General features: G+C 40.0%; 1 pseudogene; it reads left to right on the forward strand.

Annotated features, from left to right (window-relative positions):
- Positions 1–667: 667 nt before the first annotated feature.
- LOC148035328 (GDT1-like protein 5 pseudogene) lies at positions 668–1,533 on the forward strand (annotated as a pseudogene).
- The last annotated feature ends 17,302 nt before the right edge of the window (positions 1,534–18,835 follow it).

An 18,835-nucleotide genomic window follows, 5' to 3' on the forward strand; every position in this document is an offset into this window, starting at 1 on the left:
GCTTATGGAATAGCAAAGTACCAAGAATTTAATCCAGCGGTGTTCACAATTGTGACATTGCCCTTCCTTTTTGCCGTAATGTTTGGTGATGGGGGCCAAGGAATTCTGTTATTGTGGGAGGGACCGCTTTTCTGGTCAGAAAGAGGCGTGTTGTAGGTGGCCTGGGGGAAGAAAAAGCAACGGGGGATCTGGACGGCACATAATTGAAAATTGTTTTGGAGAGCAGCAATTTTGAAGATGAAGTTGATGACAGCAATGTGGCTACTGAGATCAGTTGATCAATTTCCAGTTAAAAGCCTTTTGGATTTGAAAACTAATACTACGGTGCAAGATATGGGGAAATGAAAAGGCTTTGGATTGCAGATTCTGTGAGGAACCTTCATTATGGAGTATGTTGGAGAGGTGCGAGATATGATGGCATATGAAGCCGGCAAAGAGAGTATGCTCTGAGGAGACAGAAACATTTCTATTTCATGACACTGAACAACACTGAGTTGATTGATGCTTATTACAAAGGAAACCTGGGACACTTCTCTCTGATCGTGGAATTTGATGCATCCCGCAGTGTGAAATTGGCACCATCGATCGGATGGAGGACATGCTTTCGATCTGCTGGGATTCCTGTTGATGAGAGGAGGAGTGAATTTATTGATGAGAGGGGAATCAAATGCTAGGGAAGAAAAGTGCAGTGTATCTAAAAAAGGAAGCGATCAATCTGGAGATACTTTTGGGATCTCTTGCAGTGAGGATTGTTCTTTCGGCAATGTTTGGCTGGGTAGCACCAAACCTGATATCTCGCAGGCTCACACACAATTTGGCAACTGTCTTTTTTTTTGTCTTTGGGATACGGATAATCTGGGAAGCCTCAACTAAGAAGGATAGAGAATCATCAGAAATGACTGAGGTGGAAGCTGAGTCGAATAGTGATCAGAGAAAAATAAACAAATTGAGTCCAGGAACTGATTCTGATGATTAAAAAAAAAGCAAGAAAGATAGTTGCTTGCAGCTCTTTTCTCACCTATACTATTGGAGACCTTCTCCCTTACTTTACTTGGAGAATGGGGTGATAAAAGTGAGATCGCTATTATTGGGCTTGCTGTAGAGGAGGGTGTTGTAGGGGTGGCTCTTGGGGGTATCTTGGCACATTTTCTCTGCTCAAGTCTTGCGGTTTCTTGTGGAAAGCATTTGGCATCCCGTATTTCTGAAAAGACTATTGCATATTGTGGTCATAACATAGGGGGACTCAAAGATTACAAATGCATCGAAACAACTCTTGTTGAAAAAGGAAGAGTTGGTTTGGTTGTACTGAACATGCTTGAAGTGTTGAATGCACTCTCTGAAAAACTAATGCATGAAGTTGTTGACGCTCTTAAAAATTTGGATGCACTACCTGAAGTTGGTGCCATTGTAATTACAGGGAAGGGTAAAGCCTTTACAGCTCGTGTAGATATCAAGGAGATGAAGGATAAGAATCCTGTTGACATCTATATGTCCTCCTTTCCTTCAAGGTTCAAAGAGGAGGTGCTCTCTTGAAAGTGGCTATAAACTATTTTGTTTTACTGCAAATGACTCTATTTACGTGAGCTCAAAGCTAGAATTTAATTGGCCATTCTGTTCTAAGTCAACTTACCAAAGTATAGATTCTGGAAAAGTGCTTGAACAACAGAAAAATCAGGCTTATTGAACAGGCTTCTGTTTGTTCATTACATCACTTTGACATTATGTATATGCGTGGTTTTGGACACACCTAAACATCTTCTTAGTAGGACTCATTGTTTGAAGCTTTAATTGAGACTAAGCTACACTGCGCAGACTAGAATTGGTCTTCTTCTTTTGGGAAAATTCTCAGATGCATTTTAAATTAGCAATTTTTACATTCAATATGAAGAGTCTAGAGTTTACTGCTGCATAGCCTGATCTCACTTGATTGATCTTCTATCTTGGAATTTCTCAAGAACCTCTATGGTCATGACTTTGCTTTCAAAAACCCTTCGAAAACGCTGTATGGCTATACTTGGCAAACAACATTGTGATGCCATCAAGGGTATCATGAGGTACTTAAAGGGTATAACAACTATGCCTGTTTATTATGGTGGCTAAGATAAAGGAGTCATGGGACATACTAATTCTATTATATAGAACATGTAGATAGTAGGAAGTCCATCTCTGGCTATATTTTTACCTTTGTTAAAGGTGTTGTTTCTTGGATGTCCAAGGTATAGAAATGTATGACGCTATCTACTACAAAGGAAAAGTATGTTACAACCACCACATTGAGGCTTGCAAGGACACTCTTTGCTTAGGCCTTGAGCTTGGCATTACTCATGCGATTCCCACATTGCATTTGGATTTTATGAGTGCTATTTAATTGGCCAAGAATCTAGTCTTCCATGCAAAGAAAAAGCACATTGAGGTGCACTACCATTTTATTCGAGAGGTCATTGAGGACAACTGCATTGAGCTTGTCAAGTTCTCAATTGACCAAAATCCTATAGATCTGCTCACTAAAAGCATTTCAATAGATTGTTTAGCCTTCCTTAGGAAGTCGATGGACATTGGATGAGATGATGTCTTTGCTCATCCTATTGTACTTATATACATTTGTACTTTGTCACTTTTTCTTATTCTCTCCTTATTACTAGGGGAATATTTTCCTTTAAGTGGGAGGTTGTTGGGGGTAAAGACATTTGTACCTAGTCACTTGTGTATTAGTTACACTAATAGTACTTGCATACCCGCATACTTGTACACTGTATGTAGGTAGTGGGCATCTATCACTATCACTTCATTCTATATTCTTGCAATGATATTTGAATAAAGGGAATGACGGTGTCATGCCGCTATGCGCACACCATGTGAAAAACTCTAAAGTGCAGCTTTCTTATTGATCGCGTACACCATGTGAAAAACTCTAAAGTGCAGCTTTCTTATTGATCTAGAGAGCCAATGCCATTTTAGACATTAGTGTTAGTGTCCATGGTTCAAACATATTAGTTTTTTGAACAAGTGTAGTCAATTTATGATAATTTAGATATTATCTCTTGTAAAAATCCAAAAATTGTAGACAACTTTTAGATTAGGATAACATGCAAAAGAAAGCATGTAGCTTTCAGCCATCTGTGAGGATTTTATATAAAAAGAGAGATGGACGAAATCGCGCATGTCGCGATCGCTGTTTTTAGGAAGTGAACAGCACTCCGAAGTGGGAGATGAAGAAGGAGTGATCTGGTAGAATTTTGGCTAGATGTGTTGGTAATTTACCCCCCTTTCAGAGCCAATGGAAGAATTAGATTGGCGGTCTGAGCAGCATAGAGGAAGGTATTATTTTGTGTACGTTTTGGTGTACAAGAGATTTGTCTTCTCATAATGGAGAAATAAACTGACAGGCTTCAATTTTGTGAGTATTATTCTACGTCTTCTATTTCTTTTTATGAGTATTCTTTTATATCTTCTCTTTCTTTCAACTCCTTCTCTTGCGTCTACTCCACTCCTTGAATCTCCCTTCACCTTGCTGTCTCTTACCCCCGCGGTAGACTTTTGACCGCAAACGCTTCGACAATGGTGAACCCGACGTGAAAGTCGGCATCAGAGGTGTGTAAAGATGGGAGATTCTACATCTTCAAGTGGTGGTGATGCTTTACAATAAATGATTGCTTTGTTTTAGCAACAACAACAACAGTAGTTGTTGTTACAACAATAGATGCAAACTCAGCAGGAAGCAGAAATAATTGATTTCTTAGCCGTGAATGCATTGTAGGTAGTGGGATAAGAATTGAAGCAGTTTAAAGGTCAAAATATTTCGGCCTTCATCTGGCTGTATGAAGAAAAGATGTTGTTTCATGGGATACCGTAGTATGCATAGAGTCGGTATTTCTCCCATTTGGCCATGTATGCTTTGCATGATCGAATTGATAAATTACATAAAAGAGATGCTGATTGGGAAGCTTTTAAGAAAGCTTTGAGAGAAGAGTTTTTCTTGGAAGATACAAGATTGGTAACTAAAAAGACATTTATAGATTGGATTGAAAAGCCCAATAAAGGGTTGACTGCTACATCTTTGCTCCATGAATTTGAAAGTCGGTATGCATAATTGGATGCCAATGAGTAGCAATCATTGGAGAGTCAAAAAATTGATTTGTTTATGAAGGTTGCATATCCTGTATTGTAGGAGAAGCTGATTGATCGTTTAGAAGATGCCTCTTCTAAAACAGGATTGAACTTAGATTGGGCTAATGTAACTGAAGCAGTGCATATGTTGGTAAAGAGAGAGCAGATGAAATTAAGATGGGGTACAGGCACCACAACTGCCAGTGCTCAGAAGGGGGCTGAAATTGCAGCTAAGGTGCCTGTTGGTCCAGCTCTAAAAAGTGATGATGTGGATGAATTAATCAAAGGCATGCATGATTTGAAGCTAAATTTGACAGATATCTATGCAAAGATCGAAAAGTTAGATGTTAAGGTAGAAGAGAAGGCTCGGACAACAGCCCAAAGACCGTACAAAGAAGGATACAAGAGGAGATGCATTTGGTGTGACAATTTACAATATGAAAAGTGAGATTGTACAGCTTACCGTGAAGTGGAAGCAAAAATGTTAATCTTTTGGAAAGATGGAAAAATACATGCAACAGAAATTTGTCTTCCAATAGAGAAAAATTTTGGAAATGGTGGCATGCAGAAGAAGTTGGAAGATATGGCTGCAAGGACAGCATTTGCTACATATGGGTTGAGAATTGAAAGGACTGATGAAGCTCCTAAAGGAAGCATGACTGAAGCAAAATCTCGTGTTTGGATGCAAGCATTAGATTGCATGGAAAAGGGCAAAATAGGAAAGTTTGAATTGGCTGATGAAAGTCAGAATATACGAGGGAGAACATGATGGAGTGCACCAGTGGACTCATTTTCAGCCTATGCTTATTTAGCTGAGGTTCATAATCAAGAAGCTCTTGTGGAAAAAAAGAGAAGAAGAGATGAGGACATTGCTGGTCTTTTCTTTTCAGGCCCATCTAAACGCATGACACGAAGTAAAATGGAGCAACAAAAAGAGACTGAAAAATCCATATGTGAGCATGTTATGGATGATGCATCTCAAGAGAAGAAACAAGAACGGAAGAAAAGGGGCAAGTAGCCTGGTTACATGTTACAATCGGATCTTGAGACTGACACAAATCTTAAAAAAGTCTTGCAAGATCGCATACTTGACAGTAGAGTGGAATTCACACTTGGCGAAGTTCTTGGAATCGCAAAGCGTGAATTTCATGATGCAATCATTGATATGCTGAAATGAAAAAGATAGTTTGATGGTGAAGTTTTGCAAGCATTGATGCAGGTTGACAAAGACATAGAGAAACATCTTCAAAGGGAATATGATGATGTATATAACGCTGTTTCGGAACAGCCTAATGCTGAAAATGGGTTAAATGGAAGTATAGACAACAAGCTTGTGGGCAAAAATGGTATTATGGGTAGCATTAAGCATAGAGAAAAGGCTATGTATAATAGGGATGTCCATCAACAAGCACATGAAGAAGAAGATGCTCATTTTATTCCAAGCAGTCATTATTCGTGAACGCATTGGGCTCATGCTACAACAACGACAATTGTTAAAGTGGGAGAAAGAGAGATGCCTTGAATAGCTCTCTTGGATCATGGTTCTAAAATCAATGTTATGACACACAGTTTGTATGAGAATGGATGTTGGCCAATTGATGTAGATCCAGGATGGCGCATGCGGGTAGCAAACAATTCATCAGGGGATCTTTATGCAGCTTGTCCGAATGTACCCATGACTATTGGAGATGTTAGGGATGAATATCATTTTTTTGTGCAAGATTCATATAGTTATCCATTGATTTTGGGGTAGCCCTATATTTTAGAATCAAGGCTAGAAACAAAAGCCTTGGATGATGGTTCTTCATATGCTCGGGTTCGGAGTAAATATAATACAAAGGCAGTACAATTTCTCACTGTTTTTGTGTGAATCATCCGCGCAATTGGGATAAGCTACGGGATAATCCCATGCCACCTAATGCACGAGAGTTTAAGGGTTTTTAGATAGCACTGCTGTAAGGGGAGGCTATGGTAGAGCCTCTAGGAAGATAATTATGCCTCCAAGAAAGAAGGAAACTGTGTTTGTGTCTGGATTGCAAGAATGGATAGCATGTAGTCTTGGCAGTTTTAAGAATGTTTTAGCCATGTGCAGGGCTAAAAGGAAATATGTAGGATGGGCTGAAAAAGAGCTGAAGACATATGGTTTGATGGCTGCAAATGAAGGTATTTTAGGGTTGTTTTTAGGGCTAATTGATGTTGATATAGTGGCTGAAATTTATGTAGCAATTAATGCTGAAAGCATGGTAGAAAAAGAGGTTATTTATGTTGACACTTTAGAAATGTATGAAGTCATTCAAGATTTTGCTAAGCATGAATGTTATGGGATGCAAAACAGGGCTGAAGCAAGGGTGGTACAAAGTACAAAATAGTTTTAAATAAGGTTAAGCTTGTAGCTTTGCCTGTACCACCTGAAAGTGATGGGTTGACTGAAAAAGTGACTCAACAGCCTAGTTTACGGGATCCACATGGAGTGGAACATAAATTTACAGCTGGAACTTTACAAAAGCTGAAAATTGGTGATACAAGCTTTCTTTTACCTGCAAAAAGAGCTTGTTTCTTGTAGATGTTGGCAAGGCATGGGAAAGCCTTTGCATTTCAACAAGATGAAATTGGATGTGTTGATCTGACCATAGTTGCACCTATGGTGATCTTTACAGTATCTCATGTGCCATGGAATTTAAAGCCTATTCTAGTACCTCCAGCATATTTGCCTAAGTTGCTGAAACTTTTGAATGAGAAGATCATGATGCGGATTTTGGAGCCTTCTTCAGCTCCATATTCAAATCGGTGGTTTACTGTTCCAAAGAAGAATGGTTCTTTGAGGTTTATACAGGATTTGAAACCAGTTAATAAAGTCACCATAAGGAATGTTGGATCAAGCCCAATAGTGGATGAATTTGCAGAAGCATTTGCAAGCAAGGCAATTTACTCTTTGGGAGATTTATATTCAGGATATGATTAGTTCCAGCTTGCATTAGAAAGCAAGGATATCACTACTACCCACGAAGACACCAATTGGATTGGTTAGGATGTGTACGCTTCCACAAGGGGGCAACCAATTCAGTGGCACATATGATGAATGCTATGCATAAATTTTTGAGGGAGTATATTCCTCAGTTGACCTTACCCTTTGAGGTACACAAAGTTATCTTTTAGGAGGAGCCACCTGCTCCCATTCAGCCCACTCCATGGCTAGCTAGACAGCGTGCAGCATCACTTGATGCTCATGACCCAAATGCTAGACATGTTGATGTTAGGCAGGATGTCGGTCAGCAGCACAGCCTGGGTTGAGATGTTCTACTAGAGATATGCAACCTCTTGACCGTTTGGCGGCCTCTATGGATTATGTACTAGTTACAAATGCAGGAGAGCCTCTCACTTATGATGAGGCTATGCATAAGGGTGATTGTCACTCTTGGGAGAGGGTTATGCAATCTGAGCTTGACTCATTGCATAAGAATCAGACTTGGGATTTGGTTTCCTTGCCGCAGGGTAGGAAGTCTTTGCCATGCAAGTGGGTGTACAAGCTGAAAAGTACCCCTGGACACCCCAAGCTGGCATACAATGCTTGATTGGTTGCTAAGGATGTTAAGCAGGAGCATGGTGTTGACTTTGATGAATTATTTTCTCTTGTGGTCAAGATAACCACCCTACACTTAGTCTTGGCCTTGGTTGCACAGCTTGACTTGGACTTATACCAGATGGATGTCAAGATGACCTTTTTACATGGGGACTTGCATGATGAGATTTACATGGAGCAGCCTAAGGGCTTTGTAGACCCTTGCAAGGAACACCTAGTGTGCAAGCTAAAGAAGAGTCTATATGGCTTGAAGCAGGCACCTAGGGAATGGTACCATAAGTTTGATGCATTCATGTAGTCACAGGGTTACAGCTGCAGTGCTATGGATCTGTGCTTGTTTACAAAGAAAGCCCATGATGGTTCTTTACTGATTTTGGTACTCTATGCGGATGACATGCTTTTAGCAGGGATAGCTCATGAGGAGCTAGATGCTCTTAAGGCTCAACTCAACAAAGAGCTTTGAGATGAAAGATCTGGGACGACAAGCCTCTTATATACTTGGTATGCACATTACACGTGCTTGATCTCAAGGACTACTCTATCTGTCACACAGAGGGAGTACATTCATAAAGTCGTTGAGCTCTTCCACATGCAAGATGTTAAGCCTATTGGCTATCCATTACCTTCTCATGTGAAGGTTTCACAAGTCGATTGTCCGCAGACAATGAGCAGAGGGAGGAGATGGCTAAGATTCCCTATGCATCAGCCGTGGGCATTCTTATGTATGCCATGATAGCCACTCGTCCAAATATTACTTTTGTAGTTGGGGTTGTGGCACGTTATATGGCTACACCTAGAAAGAAACATTGGGATGTCGTGAAGAGTATCATGAGGTACCTGAAGGGCATCGTAGATATGTGTCTTTGTTATGGCAGCCAGGATACAGGAGTCATGGGGTACGCTGACTCTGATTATGCAGGACATACAGATAGTAGGAAGTCCACTTCTGGCTATGTGTTCACTTATGCTGGAGGGGCTATCTCTTGGATGTCCAAGGAGAAAAAGTGTATAGCCCTTTCTACTACAGAGGCTGAGTATATTTTAGCCACAGAGGCTTGCAAGGAGGCTATCTAGTTATGCCATTTAATTGCTGACCTTAGTATGACAGATGCTATGCCTACACTACATTTGGATTCTATGAGTGCCATTCAATTGGCCAAGAATCTGGTCTTCCATGGGAAGACGAAACATATTGAGGTGAGGTATCACTTCATTCACGAGGTCATTGAGGACAGGTTTGTTGACCTTGTCAACAAACTGACCAGAATCCTGCAGACTTTCTCACGAACGGCCTCACTACTGAGCGCTTTGCCTTCCTTGGGAGATTGATGGGCATTGGATGAGATGCCATCTTTTTTCTCATCATGTTGTACATGTGTACATGTTTTACTATCTTTTCTTTTTTATCTCTCTCACTGGGATAGATTATTCTTTAAGTGAGAGGTTTTTGGGGGTAAAGGCACCTCCACCTAGCCACCCATGTATTAGTACACTAACAATACCAGCCACTGCACACTGCAAGTGGCGGGCGCCCGTCACAGTCACTTATTATTTATTCTTTTAGTGACATTTTGAATAAAGGAAGTCCCAGCCACACATTGTGGTCGTTGGAGTTCCCACTTTTGAGTCTCTCTCTATCTCTTGGCTCTTACTCTCCATCTGCTAGCTCTCACTGCCAAGCTTCTTTCTCCTAGGTTCCACTTCCCTCTCACAAATAATGTCTGAAGTTCTGCAATGCAAATATCATTCCGAGAGCTTCTTGTTCAGTGATAGTATAGTTCTTCTCCACTGTTGTAAGCCTCCTGCTTGCATAGTAGACTGGTCTGAACAAACCTGCAATCCTCTCCTGCATCAAAACTGCCACCACTACAATATGAGATACATCAACAAAAAGATGAAATGGAATATCCCATGTGGTGGTTGCACAATTGGTGCTACTACCAACATCTTCTTCAAGATAGCAAAAGATTTATATCCTGATCATGCCTCCAAACAAACTAAACTTCCTTCTTAGTAAGCAATGTAAGTGGAGCACAAATATGAGCTAGATACCTTAAATATCTACTTTGCCATTTAACCTGCCCCACAAAGTGTTGAGATATCGAGCTCCACTCGTGATATGACACGGTGACCATTGTGCATTTATGTCACTGACTTGTTAGTTGCAGATGCGGTTGATACACCGCCCATGAATAATAGCTAGATGACAGCTATACTTATCTACTCTAGTTCGTGGCTCAGTTAGTATGCCACCTTAGTTAGTTGAGTTTGGTTTGAGACCCATATATAGGATTCTTCTATTTCTATGTACGAGAGTTCTTTTGGCTTACACAACTAAGAAGAGGAAAACTGTTTTCAGCCTCCACCTATGTGTGTATTCCCCCATTGTGCAAGCAAGAAAGCTAAAAGTGAGACTCCTTCATCTCTCCCAAAATCTTGACATGGTATCAGAGCCTTGTTCGTGGTAAGGAGCTCAAGAAAGCAAACCAAGTTCGCGGTGTTCTGGTAAGAGGACCAGTGTTGCTTTCATTTTTCTGTTTGGGAGCAAGTCTCTGCAGGTAGCACAGCTGGAAAGTGCAAGAGTGCATTGTCTCAGATTGAGATGCCCTTCGCGATGTAGCAAGAGGGCAATATATGCTGCGAGAGAAGGCTTTAGCCCTTGGTTGCTCTGTTTTTTTGATTTGAGGTCATTTTGAGGCCTGTTTTGGAGGCGGAAGTTTTCTGCACACACTCAGGAAAAGGCCTTGTTTTATGCTGTGTGACCACTGTTCTACAGGTCGATGAAAAGTTACCGTAGAAATTGCATTGTATGCCTTTGCACAGAGACATTGGGAGGTACATAATCATCCTTGTTGCCTGTTGATGCAAAATCGTCACTAGGAAGTGACTGTGTGGTCAAATACCACTTTCGTCAGTTTTGCAGATTTGCCCTTGTGAGGCTGAAGCTGTGTTTTTTGCAGTGACAGAATTCTTTGGAGTGTTCTGTAATGGCTTTGATTCTCTTTCACAGATTGTCACTGAAAATCTTGACAAGAACAACTTCCAAGCATGGTTCAGAATGACGAATTTTCTTATGGAAAAAGGATATTGGGAATTCATTGCAGGAAATGAAGAAGAACCAATTCTTCCTGATGTTCCCAATCAACAACAAATGCAGACATTTAAAGGATGGCATGAGAGAGCTAGAAAAGTTATGTACTGGCTATCTATCAATATTTCAGACTCTATGATTGTGCATATTCAAGATGCAAGTACACCAAAGGAGGCATGGGATACTTTGTCAAAAATGTATAGCACAAATACGCAAGCGAGGAAAATGTAGCTCAAGCAAGAGTTGCACAATGTGCAAAGAGAAAGTATGAGCATCAATGACTACCACATGAAGGTGAAGAAGATTGCAGATGCACTTGCTTCCATTGGGTCGCCAGTGGAAGATGATGATTTAGTTTCCGTGACCTTGAATGGTCTAGGAAAGGATTATGCACAGTTCCGAACATCCATTTCCGTCCGTGAAAGATTTCCTGATTTTGAGGAGTTGATTGCTCTTCTAATTTCTGAGGAGCAGAGAAATGGTGGTGCATCTTCTTCAGGAGGACCTTCAAAAGAAACTATCTTCTACTCAAATGCTAGAAGAGGTAGAGGCAGAGGTAGAGGAGGCCGATCTGGAGGCCGTGATAGAAATCAGAATATGCAACAAACTCAAGAAAACCAGTCCTATGGAGGAGGACGTGGTAACTCTAGAGGGAGGGGGAGCCAAAGAGGTCATGGTGGATGGCAAAGAGGCCAAAATGCAAACAGCAATGTTGAATGCTACTACTATGGTAAAATGGGTCATATGGCTAAAGACTGCTATAAAAAGCAGAATGAAATCATGAATGGAAAATTGCAACAAGAGAATTATGCATCTTCTAGTAGACAAGGTAATGACAGAAATGAGCATTTGTTTATGGTGCCGCACATGAACAATTCTGTGACAAGTGCAGAAGAAAGCAACGAGGTGTGGTATGTTGACTCAGGTGCGTCAAACCACATGACAGGTCATGCAGAATGGATGTAGGATGCAAGGAAAATGGAAAAACTAGGATTTGTGGAGACTAGTGATGATACTGCACATCCTATTGTGCAGATTGGAAAATTTCCTTTGTCTATGCAGGATGGGAAAAAGAAATACCTGTCAGATGTATTTCATGTCCCGAATATCACCAAGAATCTGGTTTTTGTTGGTCAAATGGTTGAGCAGGGCTTGCAGGTCAGATTTAATCCTCATGGATGCTTTGTTGAATATATGAAAAATAAAGGTCACTTGATAGCAAAAGGAAAGAAGAAGGGCAGAATGTTTATGTTGGATGCAGACATGCCTGAATTGAGTGCAACAATGTTTGCACATGGGACCGGTGTAGTTGTAGATATTGATATCTGGCATAAACGCATTGGTCATGTTAATGTACAACGACTTAAAGCAATGTAGACCCAAAATATTGTTGCAGGATTGCCTAAATTCAAGGTTGCAGAAATGCATAAGGTATGTGAAGCCTGTCAATTTGGAAAACAGGCAAGGAAACCATTTCCTAGACATGTTCAAGAGAGTAAGAAGCCATTGAAATTAATCCACTCTGATGTATGGACTACTAAAGCTGCATCTATTGGAGGCTGTCATTATTTTGTCACTTTTATTGATGACTATAGCAGAAAAGTTTGGGTGTATTTTATGAAAAAGAAAAGTGAAGTTTTTGGGCATTTCAAAACTCTTAAAGCTATGGTTGAAAAAGAAACAGGCCTGCAAATAAAATGCCTAAGGTCAGATGGAGGGGGAGAGTACCTCTCAAATGAGTTTGGAAAGTTCTTGTAGAAGCATGGCATAAAGCAGCAATATTCATGTAGTCATACCCCACAGCAAAATGGAATTGCAGAAAGATAAAATAGGCATATTGGAGAGGTAACTCGTGCCATGCTCAATGAAAAAGACATGCCAGATTTTTATTGGGTTGAAGCAGTTGCTACAACAGTCTACATAATGAACAGGACTCCCACTGCAGCAATACATGGCATGACTCCAGAGGAGAGGTATACTGGTAGGAAACCAGATATTTCTCATTTAAGAATTTTTGGTTGCATTGCCTATGTTCATGTGCTAGATGAGTTGAGATCCAAGTTGGATCCAAAAGCTGAGAAGTGCATCTTTATTGGTTACTCTCTGTGCAGAAAGGGTATAGATACTATAACCCTTCTACTCGTAAGTTTACAGTGAGCAGAGATGTTTTTTTTAATGAGATGAGTAGCTGGTATAAACCAGTAAATGTGATTGATGATGTAGATGCACAAAATGGTAATGCTGCACAGATTTCACAGCAGCAGTCACAGAATATTAGTGGATCTGGAGTGTCCTCTAGCAGTGGTTGACATTCTTCACCATGGACAAGCAGATTGAGATTAGGAGAATCTTCTCAAAGCAATGCAGATAGTGCTATGCAGGTATCACGAAAAGGAAAAGAGAAGGTAGATCAGCCCATGTTTGATATGAATGCAGGTCACTCTTATGTGGATGGTGAATCCAGTGGCTCAGAACAAAGCATTGATGATGAGTTGGGTATTCCTTCTGTTGTTACACCTGGAGTAAGGAAGACCAGGGATGTTTTAAGAGCATCTAGAAGTGAGCCTACTTTGCGCAGGTCTACCAGAGCTAGGTATCCTGTGGATAGGCTCAAATATGATGGATTTACAACCATTCACTATGCCTATATAGTCAAAGTGATACAAGAACCAAAACCCACTTCTTTTGAGCAAACCATGGGAAAAGAAAAATGGGAGAAAGCCATGGATGAAGAAATGGATGCTTTGGAAGAAAATGCTACATGGGAATTGGTACCTTTGCTTAAAGATAAGAATGCAATTGGTTGTAAGTGGGTTTATAAGGTGAAGCACAATGCAGATGGCTCTGTGAATAGATACAAGGCAAGATTAGTAGTCAAGGGGTATGCACAAACATATGGCATTGATTATGAAGAAACATTCATTCCGGTTGCAAGGATGGCAACCGTAAGAGCAGTCATTGCTATGGCTGCATCAAAGGGATGGTCTTTACATCAGATGGATGTAAAGAATGCCTTCTTGCATGGTGATTTGCAAGAAGAGGTCTATATGGAGCAGCCACTAGGTTATGTGCATGCTGTTCATCCTGAGTTTGTTTGCAGGTTGAAGAAAGCCTTGTATGGCTTGAAGCAAGCACCTAGAGCATGGTCTGACAAGATAGGACAGTATCTTGTCACTATTGGCTTTCAGATTTCCAAGGAAGATTTCTCACTTTATGTGAGAAAAACAGAGAAAGGTATTATGCTACTTGTCATTTATGTTGATGATTTAATTATCACAGGTGATAGTGATGAAGATATCCTTCATGTGAAAATGCTATTGAAGCAGAAGTTTGAGATGAAGGATTTGGGAGAGCTGCGTTATTTCTTGGGCATTGAGGTGATTAGATCATCAAGTGGGATATGGCTCTTGCAGAGGCAGTATGGATTGGACATGCTGTCCAAATATGGGATGACAGGTTGTAAGCCTATTTCAGTTCCTTTGGAGTAGAATGTGAAGTTGAGCACAGATGCAGGTGAGTTTCTGGAAGACCCTACTATGTACAGACGCATAGTAGGAAGTTTGATTTATATGACTATTACCAGGCCAGATTTGAGCTATGCTATTGGATTGGTAAGTCATTTTATGCAGGCTCCAAGGAAACTGCATTTTGATGCGGCTAGACGCATACTCAGGCATGTGAAGTCCACATTGCAGTATGGACTATTTTATGAGACTGGGATTCAAATACAGTTGCATGGATACACTGATGCTGATTGGGCTGGTAGTATTTCTAATAGACGATCTACTAGTGGATATGTGTTCTCTTTTGGAAGTGTTGCAGTCACTTGGAGCAGCAAGAAACAACCTACGGTTGCCTTGTCGAGCACAGAGGCTGAGTACAGGGGTGCAGCAATGGCTGCATGTGAGGTAGCTTGGTTGCATAAGCTACTTTATGATATGCATCAGTCTATAGATGGGCCAGTTGTCATTTATTGTGACAACAAGAGTAGTATACACTTGGCAAATAACCCAGTCTATCATGCTAGAACAAAGCACATTGAGGTGTATTATCACTATGTGCGAGAGAGAGTTCTACTAGGTCTTATTGTTCCAGTTTATGTTGGCATAGAGGATCAGGTAGCTGACATATTTATGAAGGCATTGGGCACAGAGAAGCTGCGTAAGTTCAAAGACCTGCTTGGTGTGCAGGAATTGGGATTGAGCTCGAGGGGGAGTGTTGAGATATCGAGCTCCACTCGTGATATGCCAGGGTGACCGTTGTGCATTTATGTCACCGACTTGTTAGTTGTGCAGATGCAGTTGATACACCGCCCATGAATAATAGCTAGATGACAGCTATACTTATCTACTCTAGTTCGTGGCTCAGTTAGTATGCCACCTTAGTTAGTTGAGTTTGGTTTGAGACCCATATATAGGATTATTCTATTTCTATGTACGAGAGTTCTTTTGGCTTACACAACTAAGAAGAGGAAAACTGTTTTCAGCCTCCACCTATGTGTGTATTCCCCCATTGTGCAAGCAAGAAAGCTAAAAGTGAGACTCCTTCATCTCTCCCACAATCTTGACACAAAGCGCATCACTTCAAGGACTATTTTAGGTACAACAACCTTCTGAAAAACTTGAATTTTCCTTAAATCAATAGCCATACCTTCCTCTAAAATGATATGACCCAAAATAACTCCTCTTTTGGCAAAAGAACGGATTCAAAAAGGTTAAGGGACATTCCGAATTGATGGCATCTTTCAAAACAAAGTCAAAGATATTGTAAATGATCCACTTTCTTGCGAAATACACAAAAAAATCTATGAAAACCCACATAAAAGATGTAAGATAGGGATCAAAAGTTTTATAAGCTACTTCTTGAAACTCTGGAGGTCCATTGTTTAATCCAAAATTCATCACAGTACTTACATAAGCTTCCCATTCCGTTATGAATGTTGTCTTATCCATATCATCCGAATGCATGTGGATCTGATAATATCTCAAGAAACCATCCAAAAAACTATAGATCTCATGACCTGCCACATCATCCAGTAAAGAATCTGTGAATGGAAGAGGAAATGGATCAATGATTGTTGCCGCATTCAACTTTCTATAATCCACACAAACCTGTATCTTGCCATTCTTTTTAGGCACCACCACTATTGGTGACAACCAAGTCACTTCATTGACATGTTTGATAAAACCAAATCAAAGGAGTTTATCAATATCTTCCTTCACTTACTTAGCATAATTATGATTCATGTGGTACCGTTTTTGCATAATGGGCTTTGCACTTGTTCCCAAGAAAAGATATCCTAAAACAAACCCTTGGATCAAACCCCTTCATATTAGTATATTCCCAAGCAAAGATATTCTAAAAGTCTTTACAAAAATTAATCAACTAATGCTTGAATGCAGCTTGCAAATACACTTCTTGGACATCATCCTCAAAAACTCTAGTTGACTTATTCATAGTATGCTCATATTTTAACTCTACATCTATAATAGCTTGCTGACTTGCTTTGTCCAAATCCTCCTCTGCCTCTAAAAAGGGCTTCTTTTGCTCTTTAACAGTTTCCAAACCAATGTCTTGACTTCCCTTAGAGGTACCACTGCTTTCTACAACCAAATTATTGTCTTGTTGTAGGAAATTACTATTCTACTCCATGAAGTCAATGTTTTGCTTCATAGAGCAGTAGTTTTGCTTCACAAAATTACTCTGTTTTGCTACATGGGGTAAGTATGATGTTCTATAGGTACAGCCACTTTTGATGATAATATTGTTGGAAATAGCTTATACTAAGACAAAATCTTTCCAATGCCCACTTTAAAACAGGTACAACTGTAGGATTAGCTTGTAGAAAAAGCTCCTCCTCATCATCTTCAATCTCAGGTGGAACATTAATTTTTTGAGCAATTAATGGATTGTACTTGGGCTTCAAAACCACTTGATTAATTGTAGACAGCTTGACTTCTTTACTTCCATGAGGAATAATTGTTGTATCTGAACCCCAATCCTGCTTCAACTTAGCAAGTCTAAACCAAGGTCTTCCCAGTAGCATATTATAGGAATCTCCTAAACCTTCCATATGGAGAACAACAAAACTGACCTTGAACTTTAGCTCGCTACGCAAATAAGATAATTCTTTAATATTCCCAATCGCTATAATCTTCTTTGATCTACCATTTTAACCTGAAATGGTGCTACAACAAGTCCTTGCAATTTATGTGCCAAGTGCATCTCTTCAGGCAAAAAATGTTAACTCCTAAACGTCCATCCAAAAGAACATCATCAAACTTACTACCGAAGTACTCAACTTAAATAGTCGAAACCTTGTAATCCACCACCTCTATCTGTGTGGGAATCACTAGTTGACATTCTAAGATCTGTTCCCTATCCATAGCATAATGTTTCAACACTTTATCATGATTTTACTTAATCTTAGTTAGAAGCTTTTCCTTGAATCTTGGAATTAAATTAAGGATTTGCTCCAAAGTTAACTGTAATGCCGACTTAGTTAGTGCAGCAAACAACTCATGAGAACCATGCAATGCCTCATAAGAATCCAAACTTTGAGGCTGCATGCTAGACTGCATTCCTGTCATGAACATATCTTGCCAATTTTCCTCATGAACCAATTGATTGTCTTGAACTTCATGAGGCAATTTAGTATCTTTAGGCTGCTTCATATGCTGCTTCTTCTGTAACTTCAAAACTTCTTTGGAGACTACTTCCCTAGCCTTTTCCTAATCTTTCCAATTAATCTTTTGCTTAGCTTTTGCCCTAGTAACAACCAAAACTACTGTCTCATCCGGAAATCTTCCACAACTATGTAATTTGAGCAATCACAGCACACCAATGGATTTAACCATGCTTAGATACATTTGAGACACCCTTACCTAACACTTCTTTCTATAAAACTCCTTAAACTTCCTAGTTCAGTTGATGTCTTACTGCCTGGCTCTCCATGACTTCTGCAGGTAACTCAACAAGAACTACTACTGCGGGTGCTAGTGGTTGCTGTCCAAGGGGTAGTCCTACCGGTTGCATTTCTTGTTGCTCCCCAGTCTACATTCCCCTTTCAACCCTATGGCGTACCCATAATTCACAGCTAGGTCTTGACATGTGTCCCTACCTGCCACAATAATAGCAAGTTCCTCTCTGCCTCTGCTGAACATTATTCTGATGTTGTGGCTGGTCATTACCCCATTGCTTAGGTTGTTGACCTTTTCTTCCAAAACCTCTATATCCTCTCTATTGTACCATGTTTGGCACAATTTGATTTACCAGTGCCATTGGGGGTGCTATATGTTGCCTTGCATTCCTCACTACTAGATTATACCAACATTATCTAGCTTCATGGCCAACTTTCTGGCAGATTGAACATAACTTCCCCTTCCTTGAAGAGATCACTACTCCCATATCCAAGAGTTTTTTCTTTATCTTCTTTTCCAGCTGCTTCTCCAAAGTTGTATTATCTCATTTGTCCTTCCCCTTCTGCTTATCTTTAGAAGAATTTTAATCCTTCTTAGATTTCTTTTTGTGCCATCTTTGTCTCCTTTTTTTGTTTTCATCGTCTAAATCACTTGACTCGTAATCTATCCTAGAGTTTCATGAGGTATTCTCATCATCCACACTATCATCCGAATCAGAATCATCAGTCTTAGAACCTGAAGAATCTCGGTTGCTCTTCTTCTTGGATCTACTCATGCCAAGCCTTTTTTCCACTCTTTGTGCTGCTTCAGCCAATGCATCAATGGTATTATTGTTCCCCACCTTTGCACTAGCAATAGCACTTGCAATACCCCTATCCAACCCTTTAACAAAGTATGAATATTGTAAATCCAATGAAGGACTATCCTATTGATTCAATCTACTCACTAGGTTTTTAAATTTTTGGGCATAATCCTTCACTAACATGTTCCTCTGCTTAATTTGCTTCAACTTTTTAAGCACATCTTGAGCAGTCTTATATTTTCTAAACTTGCTTTAAAAAGTAGTTTTAAGATTATCATATGTTGTAAAATTTCCAACACCATAAGTATTGTACCAATCCATGGCTTTACCCTTAA

Source organism: Lygodium microphyllum, chromosome 6 (genome assembly GCF_053477565.2).
Source record: "Lygodium microphyllum isolate KBCC chromosome 6, Lygodium_microphyllum_v1.1.10, whole genome shotgun sequence".
Taxonomy (NCBI): Eukaryota; Viridiplantae; Streptophyta; class Polypodiopsida; order Schizaeales; family Lygodiaceae; genus Lygodium; species Lygodium microphyllum.